General features: G+C 46.4%; 1 pseudogene; it reads left to right on the top strand.

The window, feature by feature from the left end:
• Nucleotides 1–12,703: 12,703 nt before the first annotated feature.
• Nucleotides 12,704–12,821, top strand: LOC134970976 (5S ribosomal RNA; annotated as a pseudogene).
• Nucleotides 12,822–18,865: the final 6,044 nt, after the last annotated feature.

Genomic DNA, 18,865 nt, shown 5'->3' with positions numbered 1-18,865 from the left:
GCGATACCGAAAATGTACACAGACCTCAGAAAAAGACTCACCAGTGTCCTAAAAAATGCAGTTGTACCCAATGTCCACTTAACCACGGACATGTGGACAAGTGGAGCAGGGCAGGCTCAGGACTATATGACTGTGACAGCCCACTGGGTAGATGTATGGACTCCCGCCGCAAGAACAGCAGCGGCGGCACCAGTAGCAGCATCTCGCAAACGCCAACTCTTTCCTAGGCAGGCTACGCTTTGTATCACCGCTTTCCAGAATACGCACACAGCTAAAAACCTCTTACGGCAACTGAGGAAGATCATCGCAGAATGGCTTACCCCAATTGGACTCTCCTGTGGATTTGTGGCATCGGACAACGCCAGCAATATTGTGTGTGCATTAAATCTGGGCAAATTCCAGCACGTCCCATGTTTTGCACATACCTTGAATTTGGTGGTGCAGAATTATTTAAAAAACGAGAGGGGCGTGCAAGAGATGCTGTCGGTGGCCAGAGGAATTGCGGGACACTTTCGGCGTACAGGCACCACGTACAGAAGACTGGAGCACCACCAAAAACGCCTGAACCTGCCCTGCCATCATCTGAAGCAAGAAGTGGTAACGAGGTGGAATTCAACCCTCTATATGCTTCAGAGGTTGGAGGAGCAGCAAAAGGCCATTCAAGCCTATACAACTGAGCACGATATAGGAGGTGGAATGCACCTGTCTCAAGCGCAGTGGAGAATGATTTCAACGTTGTGCAAGGTTCTGCAACCTTTTGAACTTGCCACACGTGAAGTCAGTTCAGACACTGCCAGCCTGAGTCAGGTCATTCCCCTCATCAGGCTTTTGCAGAAGAAGCTGGAGACATTGAAGGAGGAGCTAACACAGAGCGATTCCGCTAGGCATGTGGGACTTGTGGATGGAGCCCTTAATTCGCTTAACAAGGATTCACGGGTGGTCAATCTGTTGAAATCAGAGCACTACATTTTGGCCACCGTGCTCGATCCTAGATTTAAAACCTACCTTGGATCTCTCTTTCCGGCAGACACAAGTCTGCTGGGGTTCAAAGAACTGCTGGTGACAAAATTGTCAAGTCAAGCGGAACGCGTCCTGTCAACATCTCCTCCTTCACATTCTCCCGCAACTGGGGGTGCGAGGAAAAGGCTCAGAATTCCGAGCCCACCCGCTGGCGGTGATGCAGGGCAGTCTGGAGCGACTGCTGATGCTGACATCTGGTCCGGACTGAAGGACCTGACAACGATTACGGACATGTCGTCTACTGTCACTGCATATGATTCTCTCACCATTGAAAGAATGGTGCAGGATTATATGAGTGACCGCATCCAAGTAGGCACGTCAGACAGTCCGTACTTATACTGGCAGGAAAAAGAGGCAATTTGGAGGCCCTTGCACAAACTGGCTTTATTCTACCTAAGTTGCCCTCCCACAAGTGTGTACTCCGAAAGAGTGTTTAGTGCCGCCGCTCACCTTGTCAGCAATCGGCGTACGAGGTTACATCCAGAAAATGTGGAGAAGATGATGTTCATTAAAATGAATTATAATCGAGGGGCGTGGCCTGACGAGTAATGGAGTAGAACGTGTTATCCTAGCTCCCCAGCCGACAACATCCTAAAAACATCCTGACACCCCCTGTGTGACTGCATAAGTGGCCCTGTGCGGCTTTCTGAAAATCTGCTGCCCGTTCTGGGCCCCATTTCAAGTGGATCCTGTGTTCAGTGTACCTGCTGGGAACGTTAGAAGGGCTGAGCTGATCCTGACCTGCACGAGGCCGGCGCCATCTTGGATCGGGCTGCAGGGGAGCTGTGTCACTCGTCTCCCACCCGGCTTTCCTAGCGTGCCCTGCGGCCGGCGAGTGGTTACCGCGGGGGCCCCGCCACCCGCACAACACACCGCTCTGCTCCACTTCTCCGCCGGACGACCAGGGCGCTTGTCGCGGCCCTGCAGAGTACGGGAGACCGCCGGGCGCCATCTTGCGGTTGGCGGGCCGCGCACACGGAGCTCCACCACCCGCCCCTGACAGCCCTGTACTAAAACCGGAGCGGCCTATGAGCCGAGCAGGAGATACCCCCTCTGCCTGCTACAGAAGCCTTTGTCCCCTGAGGGCTACAACACAAGCTGGGCTGTCTGTGGGCTTTTCCGGGCGCCATCTTGTGGTTGGCAACAGGCTCAGGTCTGCTCCAGTCCACACCTCTCCTGCTGGAAGTGTTTATTATATGCAGCCTGGGCAGCTAGACCTGACTGGAGGCTGGTGAAAGATACTAAAGTAGACCTGCATTGCTCTGCCTCGGGAGGGTGCCGTTTATGCAGGTGGGAAGTTGCTTGATCCCCTGATCCTGACCATAGCTTCCAAATCTATAGTGCCACACTGTCAGGAACACTGGTCCTTTTATATATATATATATTCGTCCTGCGTCTCTTGGCCCTCACATAGTGAGTTGGTGCCTGCGCCCCCTCTCTTTGCCTGCACTGCTTTGATTTATAATCGGTCGAATACGGTGGCATTGTGTTATCCAAAATGGTGAAAGGCCGTCAACAAAACGCGGCGGCAGGCGCAATGGAAAAGTTTGTCCGCAACCCCGGTCCCCAACAACAGCGGAGGGAAACTACACAAGATGGGTCTTCGCCCCCTTCTCCTGCATACAGCTCTGTCTCATCAGAACCACCCGATGCTGCGTTACAAAGAGTGTTGGATGCCGTGACAGCAAGTGAGGCCCGCTTGGCTGACAAAATTGGGCAGGTGCAGTCTGATCTCTCCATTATACATCAGGACCTACAACGGGTGAGAGAGAGGGTGGGTGAGGCCGAAACCCGTATCTCCAATGTCGAGGATACTGTCACCCCGCTGGGGCGGCGTACTGACACTTTGGAGTCTCAAATGACTGATGTGCGCAAAAAACTAACGGATATGGAGGGACGCCTGCGTCGCAACAATGTCCGTTTCATCGGTCTGCCCGAGAAGGAGGAGGGCTCATCTCCTGAGGAATTTCTAGAGGCGTGGCTTCGGAAGGCATTTGGACCCGATGAATTCTCGCCTCATTTCACCATAGAACGAGCTCATAGAGTTCCGATGCGCCCGTTGCCTCCGGGGGCCCCGCCTCGTACATTCATCGCCAAGTTCCTTCACTTCCGCGACCGGGACACTGTTCTGAAACTTGCTCGCACGAAAGGCCCCCTAAAATGGAACGGGTCGCCAATATCGGTCTTCCCAGACTTTGCGGTGGAGGTGCAGAAAGATAGAGCTCAGTTTCTGCCTGTTAAGAGGAGACTCCGGGAACTTGAATTGCCATACGCCATGCTCTTTCCATCACGATTACGAGTGGTAGCTGATGGTGAGACCAAGTTTTTTGAGGCTCCTCGAGAGGCGATGATATGGCTGGATAGACGCTTCCCGGCGAGACGGGCCCTTGCTGATTAGTGATTAATTCCTGTGACTGTGTGGCAAAAGATTTTATGTACAGGATAAGATTATCTGCATAACTACTGGAGTGATGCAGGATGTGGGGAAAATGTTTAATTATCTATGCTGTTCCCTGAGGATGTGAGGGTGGTAGGGGGGATAATTACTTACCTGATTTTCTGTCTTGCTATCCTTCTCATACAGGCAATTACTATATTAATAATGCTGGGATATGTCGGGTGGGGGGCCGGGGGGGAGGAGGGATATATCTGTGGTCCGAATATACCTGATTATATTTTGCTCTTAAGTCCCGGGGGGTGACTTTGTATATCTCGCCCCTTTTTCTATCCTATGGGGGCGAATCAGTCTACAGGCTGGGGAAGTTTTGTTTTGTTTGTGTTTTGTTTTCTCTTTCTTAGGGCCATTATATTTCTGGCTCCATCCAGGGTATAACAAGTTGTGTGCTCTGGGCTTGAGCCGGTGTTAGGTTCAGGGATCCAAGTATGCTGCAGGTTGGGAGTAGTGTACAGGGTGGGGGGAGGGGGGAAGTTGCAGACTACGGTTGTTTCTGGTATGGATGGTCGAAATTTGAGTGTGTGTGGCTTACGAATCTACTCATTGAGCGGTGGTGCCTTGTTCTTGTATGCAGAGAAGATGGATCTGGCTGGCTGCGGGCTGTAGCCTCTCTTATTATCAAAACGACCCCTCATGGTTGGACTTAGGTTGGTGTCATGGAATGTAAGGGGACTCAATGACAAGATCAAGAGATCCCTTGTGCTTAGACAAATTAAGCAGTATGCCGCTGATGTGATATGTCTTATGGAGACCCACCTGGTGGGCAGCAAGACCCTAGCCCTTAAGAGACCTTGGGTAGGGTGGGCATTCCATTCCACACACACTTCTGCCTCTCGGGGGGTCTCTATCCTTGTAAAGAAGACAGTTCCCTTTGTGCTGGAGTCAGTACAAACGGACCCATGGGGAAGATATGTGTTTTTAAAGTGTAAAATCCACTGTACCCCTCTGCTTTTACTGTCCGTATATGTGCCTCCCCCGTACTCCTCCGATGTCCTAAAAAGGGTTGCAGGGTTTGTGGCCTTGTCACCGGGTATACCCATGGTTTGTGTGGGGGATTTCAACAATGTATTGGATAAAGCGATGGATAGATTCTCCACCAATCCCTCTGGTCCACATTCTGGTAGAAATGATTTTGCTGAGGTTGTGTCGGGACTGGGCCTGGTTGATCCCTGGAGACTGAGACATCCATCTGTTAAACAATATTCATGCTTCTCACACTCTCACTCCTCGTTCTCAAGGATTGACCTGGCCCTTCTCTCGAACGATCTGATTCCTAGGGTCCGGGATAGCAAATATGAGACTAGGGGTATATCGGACCACTCCCCTTTAACATTGACCCTGGACTTTGGTTGCTCTAGAGGCCAGGCAGTGTGGAAGTTTAACCCATTTTGGCTAGTACATATGGGAGATGGCTCCGATTTGGTGACTGCGTGGCGGGAATTTTTCGAGATAAACAAGGCTGGGCAACCTATCTCTAATTTATGGGATGCGTTCAAGGCCTTTTTGCGGGGAACCCTAATTAAACGAGTGGCTAATTTAAAAACCTTTTTCAGGCACCGGGAGTCCGAGCTAGAGACCCTGAGTGTTGCTGCAGAGGCACAATATTTACAGGATTGCTTGGATAGTTCCAAATCTGCATGGTTGACAGCTCAGGGGGAATGGAAGGAATGTCTAATGGAAAAGACTCAGCATAGACTCCTTTTCTACTCTCACACCTTTTACGCCTCCGGGGATAGGCCGGGATCATATCTAGCCTCCTTGGCACGAGGTGAGAAATCCGCTAATACCGTGGTTGAAATAGAGGCCTCAGACGGTACCACTGTAGTGCAGACCCCACAGATTGCGTCGGAATTCGTGTCGTACTATAGGCATTTATATAGCTCTAAACTGGACTGTACCCCGATGCAATTAGACGAATATTTACAGACTATACAGCTTCCCTTGCTGACTGGTGAGGCGCATGACTTCCTCGAGGCACCTATTTCACCGGAGGAGATTGTGGATGCGATCAATGCTGCCCCCAATGGGAAGGCTTCAGGGCCCGATGGCATACCGTCTGAGCTATATAAGCGTCATTTAGATTTTTTTGTCTCCCAATTGCTTCAGCTATATAGTCAAATATTCACACAGGAATCCCTCCCATTATCTATGGCGGAGGCATTGATTATTGTCCTTCCGAAGCCCGATAAGGACCATAGGAAGGTTGATTCTTATAGACCTATCTCCCTTCTACCGACCGATGTTAAAATTCTGGCCAAAATCCTGGCATGTAGACTAAATAAGGTAATTACGCAGATCATACACCCAGATCAGACGGGATTTATGCCAAATAAATCAACATCCATTAATCTCAGACGATTATTTACCCATCTCCAGGTCCCCCGTGAGGCACCCTCATCCATAGTAGTATCATTGGACGCCGCTAAGGCCTTTGACTCCGTGGAGTGGGAGTACTTGTGGAAGGTCATGCGCAAGTTTGGTATAGGCCCTAGCTTTATCAGATTTGTCCGCCTGATGTATTCCTCTCCCCTGGCTAGAGTGGCGGTGAATGGCTTTGTGTCACATTCCTTTCCGTTGTCCAGAGGCACTCGTCAGGGATGCCCATTGTCCCTTACCCTATTTGCTATAGCCATTGAACCCCTTGCATGTCTTCTGCGAGCGAACCCTGAGATTATTGGATACACCGTGGGCACCAGGGAGGAGAAAATAGCTCTTTATGCCGATGACATCCTGCTATTTGTGGATCGCTATGCTGAGTCTATGCCTAAGATTTTAGATATTATTAATAAGTTCGGATGTTACTCCGGGCTCCTGATCAATTGGGAGAAATCCTCCATTATCCCGCTTCAGGGTGAGGTCCCTGCCTCCCCATTGGTTGTTCTCCCGCTAAGGTGGGTGAATTCCTTTAAGTATCTGGGCATTTGGGTATCCAACGACCCTCATAAATTTACTTCCCTTAATATTACACCGCAAATATCTTATCTTCGCAATAAAGTGAAGGTCTGGGGGAAATTGCCCCTGACAGTTACAGGGAGGGTCAACCTGGTGAAAATGGTTTTTCAACCCAAACTCCTGTACATACTTCAACAATCCCCAATATACATCCCCCAGAAAACTTTCAAACAGATAGATGGCTTGATGTCCTCTCTGGTTTGGGCTAGTAAACGGGCACGGTTGAAACTTAATACTCTGACTAGGCCCAAAACCTCAGGGGGGCTGGCTCTTCCCAACTTTCGTCTTTATTATTTTGCAGCACAATTAGCACATCTATGGGAATGGGTTAATGAATCTGACACTTCAAGTTTGCATTCACAGCTGGTATTGCAGGAATATCCAGGTGGTTCCCCACTAAGACTGCTTCTCTGTGGAAGCGTCAAAGTGTCGGCACTACCACTCATTAAACAATATATTACTGTTTGGAGACTGGCGCATCGGATATTGCAAGGACAGGGCATTGACCCTGACACTCCACTGGACAATAAATATGGATTGCCAGAGTTGTGTCAGCTTCAAGTCAGGGAGGTGTGGGAACCATGGGGAGTAACTTCACTGGGACACTTATACATTGATGGGTTTTTTAGATCCTTCCAGCAGATTCAACAGGAATTTAACGTCCCCTCTGCGTATTTTTATCGCTTCCTTCAATTGAGACATGTGGTGTCTGCCCAATTCCCCGATGGCCCGCCGGCGTTTACTGATTCCCCGGTCAAATTGCTGTTGCAGACGGTGGGATCCGGTCACTTAGTATCCAAAATATATGACCGGTTACTTCAAATGCATCATATAGACCCCCTTAGCTCCCTCAAGACCAAGTGGGAATCTGATATAGGTCCAGTGTCGGATGAGATATGGGAGGGTGCCCTGGGATCGTGCCGGCTTTCAACATCATCTGTCCGATATCAACAAATTCAGTTGTTCGTGCTGCACAGGGTATATATGTCACCTCTGCGATTGTCACATATAGGGGGATCCCACAGCTCAAAATGTCCCAAGTGCGGCACTATGGGAGCAGACTTTTGGCATATGATATGGATATGCCCTCTGGTGTCGAATTTCTGGGAGGAGGTTATACGTGCCATAGTTGTTACGGGTATCCCCTCTACCGTACTTACACCTATCTCTTGCATATTGGCAACTATAGATGAGGAAACTCTAGACCCGCCCAGTCGACGCTATGTTATAAACCTCAGTGCTCTGGCCAAGGTTTGCATAGCCAGATTATGGATGGCTAATGAAGCCCCAGCGCAACAATCCTGGATTGCTCTGGTTAATACTACTGTTGCACATGAAAAATTCGTATATCTGGCCAGGAATGCGGAAAAAAAGTTTATTGCTATATGGGGAAGGTGGATGAGCTCTCGCTATTTCGCTTCAAGGATGAATACTGCTGTACCCTAGATTTATTTAACTGCCCGATATGAGTGGTCTCTGTGTGGGTTCTCTGGGGTGAGTGGCCCGTGGCCGGCCGGATTCAAAGGCACGATAATATCGTGACAAAGGATAATACAATGTGGGTTTAATATATAGGAAATCTGGGTCACCACTGCTCTATTGCTATTTATGACTCTGAATGGGATATTTAATACCACATCACACTATGCTCTATATGCAATACCGTAAGCATGTTGTTGTTACTTGTTTAAGTGTTATAGTCTAGTTGATGTAAGTATGTTATGTTTGCCCTAGGCAATGTTTAAATGTTAAAACATTGTAAAAACCAATAAAAAACTATTGAATTTAAAAAAAAAATGAATTATAATCAATTCCTCCGTGGAGACATTGACCAGCAGCAATTGCCTCCACAAAGTACACAGGGAGCTGAGATGGTGGATTCCAGTGGGGACGAATTGATAATCTGTGAGGAGGGGGATGTACACGGTGATATATCGGAGGATGATGATGAGGTGGACATCTTGCCTCTGTAGAGCCAGTTTGTGCAAGGAGAGATTAATTGCTTCTTTTTTGGTGGGGGTCCAAACCAACCCGTCATTTCAGTCACAGTCGTGTGGCAGACCCTGTCACTGAAATGATGGGTTGGTTAAAGTGTGCATGTCCTGTTTATACAACATAAGGGTGGGTGGGAGGGCCCAAGGACAATTCCATCTTGCACCTCTTTTTTCTTTCATTTTTCTTCGCGTCATGTGCTGTTTGGGGAGTAGTTTTTGGAAGGGCCATCCTGCGTGACACTGCAGTGCCACTCCTAGATGCCTGGGCCAGGTGTTTGTGTCGGCCACTTGGGTCGCTTATCTTAGTCACACAGCTACCTCATTGCGCCTCTTTTTTTCTTTGCGTCATGTGCTGTTTGGGGGGTGTTTTTTGGAAGGGCCATCCTGCGTGACACTGCAGTGCCACTCCTAGATGGGCCAGGTGTTTGTGTCGGCCACTTGGGTCGCTTATCTTAGTCACACAGCTACCTCATTGCGCCTCTTTTTTTCTTTGCGTCATGTGCTGTTTGGGGGGTGTTTTTTGGAAGGGCCATCCTGCGTGACACTGCAGTGCCACTCCTAGATGGGCCAGGTGTTTGTGTCGGCCACTTGGGTCGCTTATCTTAGTCACAGAGCTACCTCATTGCGCCTCTTTTTTTCTTTGCGTCATGTGCTGTTTGGGGGGTGTTTTTTGGAAGGGCCATCCTGCGTGACACTGCAGTGCCACTCCTAGATGGGCCAGGTGTTTGTGTCGGCCACTTGGGTTGCTTATCTTAGTCACACAGCTACCTCATTGCGCCTCTTTTTTTCTTTGCGTCATGTGCTGTTTGGGGGGTGTTTTTTGGAAGGGCCATCCTGCGTGACACTGCAGTGCCACTCCTAGATGGGCCAGGTGTTTGTGTTGGCCACTAGGGTCGCTTATCTTAGTCACACAGCTACCTCATTGCGCCTCTTTTTTTTCTTCTTTGCGTCATGTGCTGTTTGGGGAGTAGTTTTTTGAAGGGCCATCCTGCGTGACACTGCAGTGCCACTCCTAGATGGGCCAGGTGTTTGTGTCGGCCACTTGGGTCGCTGAGCTTAGTCATCCAGCGACCTCGGTGCAAATTTTAGGACTAAAAATAATATTGTGAGGTGTGAGGTGTTCAGAATAGACTGAAAATGAGTGGAAATTATGCTTATTGAGGTTAATAATACTTTGGGATCAAAATGACCCCCAAATTCTATGATTTAAGCTGTTTTTTTAGGGTTTTTTGAAAAAAACACCCGAATCCAAAACACACCCGAATCCGACAAAAAAAATTCGGTGAGGTTTTGCCAAAACGCGTTCGAACCCAAAACACGGCCGCGGAACCGAACCCAAAACCAAAACACAAAACCCGAAAAATTTCCGGTGCTCATCACTAATAGTTATACGGTGGGATGTCTTTATAGGTGTAAGTTTGGATGTCTGTATAGTTATAAGGTGGGATGTCTGTATAGGTGTAAGTTTGGATGTCTGTATAGTTATACGGTGGGATCAGAATCAGAATCAGAATCAGAATCATGATGTCTACGGTGGGATGTCTACATAGGTGTAAGTTTGGATGTCTGTATAGTTATAAGGTGGGATGTCTGTAGAGGTGTAAGTTTGGATGTCTGTATAGTTATAAGGTGGGATGTCTGTAGAGGTGTAAGTTTGGATGTCTGTATAGGCATAAGGTGGGATGTCTGCTATATATGTGTAAGGTTGGATATCTATATAGTCATAAGGTGAGATGTCTGTATAGATGTAAGTTTGGATGTCTGTATAGGCATAAGGTGAGATGTCTGTATATGTGTAAGTTTGGATGTCTATATAGTTATAAGGTGAGATGTCTGTATAGGTGTAAGTTTGGATGTCTGTATATGTGTTAATTTGGATGTCTATATAGTTATAAGGTGGGATGTCTGTATAGGTGTAAGTTTGGATGTCTGTATAGTTATAAGGTGAGATGTCTGTATAGGTGTAAGTTAGGATGTCTATATAGTTATAAGGTGAGATGTCTGTATAGGTGTAAGTTTGGATGTCTATATAGTTATAAGGTGGGATGTCTGTATAGGTATAAGTTTGGATGTCTATATAGTTATAAGGTGGGATGTCTGTATAGGTGTAAGTTTGGATGTCTATATAGTTATAAGGTGGGATGTCTGTAGAGGTGTAAGTTTGGATGTCTATGTAGTTATAAGGTGGGATGTCTGTATAGGTGTAAGTTTGGATGGCTGTATAGTCATAAGGTGAGATGTCTGTATAGGTGTAAGTTTGGATGTCTATATAGTTATAAGGTGGGATGTCTGTATAGGTGTAAGTTTGGATGTCTGGTCCATCTCCACGTCCTCTCTAAACTCCACACAGCAACCCCAACCCTACAATCACTAGTCACCACATACACATAACATTTTAAAAAACACCAGCCAAATCCCCCCCATTTTCATTCTTCTTACTTCTCTCCTTTTTCCCCTTCTTACATCAATCACTGCCAATTTTCACCTCCCACCATCCCACCACATTTCATCCTATCACACCTCATTACTTTTCATTCCACCCTTTACCAATATCAGCACTTCATTATCCTCTCACTATGTTGCTTATCGTTCACATGAGCAAATATAATTCCACTTTTCATACACTTCACCGTCCAACTCTCACACTTTGAATCAAACAAAAGACAAAAATACAATTTCAAAAAAAACAATTTCATTACATTATTTAATCCTCCCTCCCTTAATTGGACACATCATTGCCCAATATTATTTTTATCACTTATACTACAAATCCTTCTGGATCATCAATCAGTAACAATAGGTTATCAACCCCGACTAGTTTGTCCGCAACATAAATAACCCTGCATCTTTCATCAAAAACACCCATCCCATATTTGCAGTGTCCAATCTTCAATTAATCTCATTAATGCCCTCATCAAACCAAGCTGTAACACATCTAATCACCATCAATCCTTCAATACATGATTGGTCCGCGCATCCTATTTAAATGGTTACTAGGTGTGAGAAAACACGGGGCTTCCGTGAACAAGCCTAGCTTACAGGTGAAACGTACGTCGGAAACCTGACGCCCAATCAGTGACGTCACTGCGGCATCGCCCTCTCCGGAACGGGCGGCCGCACGGTCACGGAGCACGGTCACAAACTACAACCACTGGCCGCTGGGTTATCTGCAACATTGGAAAGTGGTAACCTCTAATTATATGTTCATTTCTAAGCAGCGCATCAGAACCCATTTGGTCTGACAATCCCTGCACCTGCTCCGTAACTATACTCAGAATTGATTCTATTTAAACAGCCAATTCGGAACTATACTGCAAGCTCGTTTATATTTATATTTATATTTATATTTTCTACACAAAGAAATGGTACTTTTGTTGTGCTGCTCACATTGTATTCATGCAGCCTAACTTACAATAACATTGTTGCAACATAGTCCACATTAATATTATTGATAGCCATTTTCAGCAAGAGAAATCCAGAAATTGCAATATCAGTTACCCATATTTGTTTATCATATGGACAAAGACTTTCCCTATTCTTTGTTTTTTTGCTGTTCATCACATGGACAAAGACTTTCCTTCTTTTTCGTTTTTTTTGCTGCCTTTATTGTATTCATGCAGCATATCTCATGATATTATTGGCTATTTACAGCAAAAAATAGACAAGGTTTTCTCTGCTTGTAAGAATATCCACATTGACATTTTTTTCAGGATTTTCTTCTATACAACCGGATTACAGGAATATCATCCTGCTCAACAGTCCATCAGTTTAACAATAGATTGGTATAGTTTGCTGCAATTTGCTACTCCTATACTTGACTGATGTAAGTCTTGGATACAGACATTGTGCTCATACCGAGTTCATAGCACCATCGGTTACAGACAGCAGCAGTATTTACCTACACATACTCTCTCACTCAGAATATCAGTGGCAGGAGCTTACAAGCCCTGTCAGATACCAATACAGAATCTTAAAATAGTGTCTGTTTATTTTCTGACTCATTTGGCCCACGGCCATACTATCCTGAATACGCCCGATTACGTCTGATCTTGGAAGCTTGGATGGGAGACCTCCAGGGAATACTGGGTGCTGTGGGCCACTTTCTTTAGGAGAATTTTATATCACACCCCAATTTCCTTATATCATCCACATTTTCATTTTCATTTTCAGTATTTTCCCCACTATTCTGCATTTATCCATTGATTCTTCCACCCGATGGATATAAGCGGTCTATTAGACCTTGCAGACCTTTCTCTCATTTAGTATTTCTTGATACAAATCGGCCCACGGCCATACTATCCTGAATGCGCCCGATTACGTCCGATCTTGGAAGCTAAGCAGGTATGGCCTGGTCAGTACATGGATGGGAGACCTCCATGGAATACTAGGTGCTGTGGGCCTTTTTCTTTCAGGAAAATTCTTGTACCATTTTCTTTAGAGCTTACTCCACATTCCGATCTTTTCTGTGACCTGTACATATTGTGATTTCCAAATATATATATACAATTACAACAACAATATTTTCACCTGCTATATCTTGAACCATATTTGGTACAATGGCAATCTAGATTCTTATTATCATCAACATTTTTGTTCACCCCACAGTGAACTTTTAGTCTATTATTAAAAGTTAAGTTTTACTTAATCCACTGAGAGGAAGGACTCCAAACGGTCCTCCTCTTCATCATCTATTCATTCGTATTTAACCAAGAGTGCTTCCACACAAGGTTATTTTGTCTTTCTCTTGTTTTCTCCCTGTAGGCTAACTACAAAATCCATGGGAGCACCACCAAAACTCAGTACTATTTATGATTTACAATAATAGTCAGTATTTTGGTATCTAATAGATTTATTTCTCTGTCATTTATAACATATATATTTTTTAAGCTGGTGCAGATCCACAATCCCCCTTTTTCTACAATGTCTATATAGTTATAAGGTGGGATGTCTGTAGAGGTGTAAGTTTGGATGTCTGTATATGTGTAAGTTTGGATGTCTATGTAGTTATAAGGTGGGATGTCTGTATAGGTGTAAGTTTGGATGTCTGTATAGTCATAAGGTGAGATGTCCTGCACACATTGCACCCATTATAGAAACGTCAGTGTTCACAAACCTGGCATGGTAACAGCTAACTAATTTAAAGCTCACCTGCCGGGTTGGGGCTGAAATGCCGATGTTGTGGACGCTGATGGCCAAAATATCGGCATCCTGATGGCTAGAATCCCTCCCTTACTGCAACCTAAACTTAACCCCCCCCCCACCGCAACCTAACCCTAACACTCCCTGGTGGCGCCTAAACCTACCCTACCCCCTGCAGCCCAAACCTAACCATCACCCACCTCCGGAGCCCAACTCTAACCCTCCTCGTGGGTGCCTAAACCCTCACCCTTCCTTCCCGCAGCCCACCCACACCACTCACCGGAAGCTTACCTCTCCTGTGGCCCGTCGGCCACTCATTCAGGATCCCGGCTGGTAGTCCATGACCCGGGGGGAGGGCAGAAGTCACAGAGCAGCACCCCCGTGTCAGCTCCTGCACATGCCTATGTATATGGGTATAAGGTGGGATGTCTATATAGGTATAAGGATGCCTGCTATGTCGCTATATCATAGTATACCAAAATATTAATATTCCCCTTTGGCGCTCCTTGGATCTAACATGTCATGTATCGGGATATCTTCAATATCACAACCTATATAATGTAGTTTGATGTTCCTCAAATGATGAGGGACAACAAGAATACAAAGAGAAAGAAAAAAAACACAATAGTGTAGAAGTCCTTTTTGAGAACTGTGCAGGAGTACTGTTTTCAATGCATCTCACTCACAATGTTTTCCAGAAAAAACTGGCACATAAGGGTTTTCTTTATAATGTAGATTTTCTCTATATGAATCCACAAGTAGTCAGAGAGCCTTTTTCCACCTTTGTCCCAAAAGTATATGTCAAGGTACCTCCAACATAAGGACAATAAAGAGAAGAAGGCGATAGTGCAATAATCCCTTTGACAGATAAATATTTATTTTTCTACAAATGCACTCACATGATAAAAGAAATTAAAAGCATATCACACAGCTGATTTCTTCCTGTTGCCTTACGGGCCAGGATGCGTTCCACCAGACGTCACTTCCGGAAACTTCCGGTCATGTGATATCGCGTCTTTACATAACTTTCATACGGTTGGTGTACGCTGATTTCTTCCTGTTGCCATGCGGGCCAGGATGCGTTCCACCAGGCGGGATATCAATTCCGGTCACATAATATGGGTGACAAAGCTTCTTGAAGCTGATAGGATTCCAGGGATCAACGTATAATAACACCATTTTTTGAAGATATAAAACAGAAAGCAAAAATTAGTCTAAGTAAAAGATCACTAAACACACTTACTATTAAAAATAAAGTGCATTGTATAAATAACAGTTAGTTTTCATTCAAATTATGACATTAACTGAATGACATCAATCAATGACCATATTAAACACAATAAATAGACAAATAAAGAATAATCAATTTAAAAACCACTTCAATTCAAATTCTCCATTGAGTCCCTGTGGAACCAATGTCTTCAAATTGAAGATCCATCTCATCTCAGACTTAGCCAACCTAGTTTCAATGTTCTTATTTTTCCATGTGCCTTTTATCTGCTCAATTCCCCAGAAGTCCTTAATCTCACATTCTTTTGAATTTTGTACTTGTTTGTAGAGATGAGCGCCGGAAATTTTTCTGGTTTTGTGTTTTGGGTTCGGTTCCGCGGCCGTGTTTTGGGTTCGACCGCGTTTTGGCAAAACCTCACCGAATTTTTTTTGTCGGATTCGGGTGTGTTTTGGATTCGGGTGTTTTTTTCAAAAAACCCTAAAAAACAGCTTAAATCATAGAATTTGGGGGTCATTTTGATCCCAAAGTATTAACCTCAAAAACCATAATTTACACTCATTTTCAGTCTATTCTGAATACCTCACACCTCACAATATTATTTTTAGTCCTAAAATTTGCACCGAGGTCGCTGTGTGAGTAAGATAAGCGACCCTAGTGGCCGACACAAACATCTGGCCCATCTAGGAGTGGCACTGCAGTGTCACGCAGGATGGCCCTTCCAAAAAACCCTCCCCAAACAGCACATGACGCAAAGAAAAAAAGAGGCGCAATGAGGTAGCTGACTGTGTGAGTAAGATAAGCGACCCTAGTGGCCGACACAAACACCGGGCCCATCTAGGAGTGGCACTGCAGTGTCACGCAGGATGGCCCTTCCAAAAAACCCTCCCCAAACAGCACATGACGCAAAGAAAAAAAGAGGCGCAATGAGGTAGCTGACTGTGTGAGTAAGATAAGCGACCCTAGTGGCCGACACAAACACCGGGCCCATCTAGGAGTGGCACTGCAGTGTCACGCAGGATGGCCCTTCCAAAAAACCCTCCCCAAACAGCACATGACGCAAAGAAAAAAAGAGGCGCAATGAGGTAGCTGACTGTGTGAGTAAGATAAGCGACCCTAGTGGCCGACACAAACACCGGGCCCATCTAGGAGTGGCACTGCAGTGTCACGCAGGATGGCCCTTCCAAAAAACCCTCCCCAAACAGCACATGACGCAAAGAAAAAAAGAGGCGCAATGAGGTAGCTGACTGTGTGAGTAAGATAAGCGACCCTAGTGGCCGACACAAACACCGGGCCCATCTAGGAGTGGCACTGAAGTGTCACGCAGGATGGCCCTTCCAAAAAACCCTCCCCAAACAGCACATGACGCAAAGAAAAATTATAGAAAAAAGAGGTGCAAGATGGAATTGTCCTTGGGCCCTCCCACCCACCCTTATGTTGTATAAACAGGACATGCACACTTTAACCAACCCATCATTTCAGTGACAGGGTCTGCCACACGACTGTGACTGAAATGACGGGTTGGTTTGGACCCCCACCAAAAAAGAAGCAATTAATCTCTCCTTGCACAAACTGGCTCTACAGAGGCAAGATGTCCACCTCATAATCATCCTCCGATATATCACCGTGTACATCCCCCTCCTCACAGATTATCAATTCGTCCCCACTGGAATCCACCATCTCAGCTCCCTGTGTACTTTGTGGAGGCAATTGCTGCTGGTCAATGTCTCCACGGAGGAATTGATTATAATTCATTTTAATGAACATCATCTTCTCCACATTTTCTGGATGTAACCTCGTACGCCGATTGCTGACAAGGTGAGCGGCGGCACTAAACACTCTTTCGGAGTACACACTTGTGGGAGGGCAACTTAGGTAGAATAAAGCCAGTTTGTGCAAGGGCCTCCAAATTGCCTCTTTTTCCTGCCAGTATAAGTACGGACTGTGTGACGTGCCTACTTGGATGCGGTCACTCATATAATCCTCCACCATTCTTTCAATGGTGAGAGAATCGTATGCAGTGACAGTAGACGACATGTCCGTAATCGTTGTCAGGTCCTTCAGTCCGGACCAGATGTCAGCATCAGCAGTCGCTCCAGACTGCCCTGCATCACCGCCAGCGGGTGGGCTCGGAATTCTGAGCCTTTTCCTCGCACCCCCAGTTGCGGGAGAATGTGAAGGAGGAGATGTTGACAGGTCGCGTTCCGCTTGACTTGACAATTTTCTCACCAGCAGGTCTTTCAACCCCAGCAGACTTGTGTCTGCCGGAAAGAGAGATCCAAGGTAGGCTTTAAATCTAGGATCGAGCACGGTGGCCAAAATGTAGTGCTCTGATTTCAACAGATTGACCACCCGTGAATCCTTGTTAAGCGAATTAAGGGCTCCATCCACAAGTCCCACATGCCTAGCGGAATCGCTCCGTGTTAGCTCCTCCTTCAATGTCTCCAGCTTCTTCTGCAAAAGCCTGATGAGGGGAATGACCTGACTCAGGCTGGCAGTGTCTGAACTGACTTCACGTGTGGCAAGTTCAAAGGGCATCAGAACCTTGCACAACGTTGAAATCATTCTCCACTGCGCTTGAGACAGGTGCATTCCACCTCCTATATCGTGCTCAATTGTATAGGCTTGAATGGCCTTTTGCTGCTCCTCCAACCTCTGAAGCATATAGAGGGTTGAATTCCACCTCGTTACCACTTCTTGCTTCAGATGATGGCAGGGCAGGTTCAGTAGTTTTTGGTGGTGCTCCAGTCTTCTGTACGTGGTGCCTGTACGCCGAAAGTGTCCCGCAATTCTTCTGGCCACCGACAGCATCTCTTGCACGCCCCTGTCGTTTTTTAAAAAATTCTGCACCACCAAATTCAAGGTATGTGCAAAACATGGGACGTGCTGGAATTTGCCCATATTTAATGCACACACAATATTGCTGGCGTTGTCCGATGCCACAAATCCACAGGAGAGTCCAATTGGGGTAAGCCATTCCGCGATGATCTTCCTCAGTTGCCGTAAGAGGTTTTCAGCTGTGTGCGTATTCTGGAAAGCGGTGATACAAAGCGTAGCCTGCCTAGGAAAGAGTTGGCGTTTGCGAGATGCTGCTACTGGTGCCGCCGCTGCTGTTCTTGCGGCGGGAGTCCATACATCTACCCAGTGGGCTGTCACAGTCATATAGTCCTGACCCTGCCCTGCTCCACTTGTCCACATGTCCGTGGTTAAGTGGACATTGGGTACAACTGCATTTTTTAGGACACTGGTGAGTCTTTTTCTGACGTCCGTGTACATTCTCGGTATCGCCTGCCTAGAGAAGTGGAACCTAGATGGTATTTGGTAACGGGGGCACACTGCCTCAATAAATTGTCTAGCTCCCTGTGAACTAACGGCGGATACCGGACGCACGTCTAACACCAACATAGTTGTCAAGGCCTCAGTTATCCGCTTTGCAGCAGGATGACTGCTGTGATATTTCATCTTCCTCGCAAAGGACTGTTGGACAGTCAATTGCTTACTGGAAGTAGTACAAGTGGGCTTACGACTTCCCCTCTGGGATGACCATCGACTCCCAGCAGCAACAACAGCAGCGCCAGCAGCAGTAGGCGTTACACGCAAGGATGCATCGGAGGAATCCCAGGCAGGAGAGGACTCGTCAGAATTGCCAGTGACATGGCCTGCAGGACTATTGGCATTCCTGGGGAAGGAGGAAATTGACACTGAGGGAGTTGGTGGGGTGGTTTGCGTGAGCTTGGTTACAAGAGGAAGGGATTTACTGGTCAGTGGACTGCTTCCGCTGTCGCCCAAAGTTTTTGAACTTGTCACTGACTTATTATGAATGCGCTGCAGGTGACGTATAAGGGAGGATGTTCCGAGGTGGTTAACGTCCTTACCCCTACTTATTACAGCTTGACAAAGGCAACACACGGCTTGACACCTGTTGTCCGCTTTTCTGTTGAAATACCTCCACACTGAAGAGCTGATTTTTTTGGTATTTTCACCAGGCATGTCAACGGCCATATTCCTCCCACGGACAACAGGTGTCTCCCCGGGTGCCTGACTTAAACAAACCACCTCACCATCAGAATCCTCCTG

Source organism: Pseudophryne corroboree, chromosome 11 (genome assembly GCF_028390025.1).
Source record: "Pseudophryne corroboree isolate aPseCor3 chromosome 11, aPseCor3.hap2, whole genome shotgun sequence".
In the NCBI taxonomy this organism is placed as follows: domain Eukaryota; kingdom Metazoa; phylum Chordata; class Amphibia; order Anura; family Myobatrachidae; genus Pseudophryne; species Pseudophryne corroboree.
This window is presented reverse-complemented; position numbering and strand designations above follow the sequence as displayed.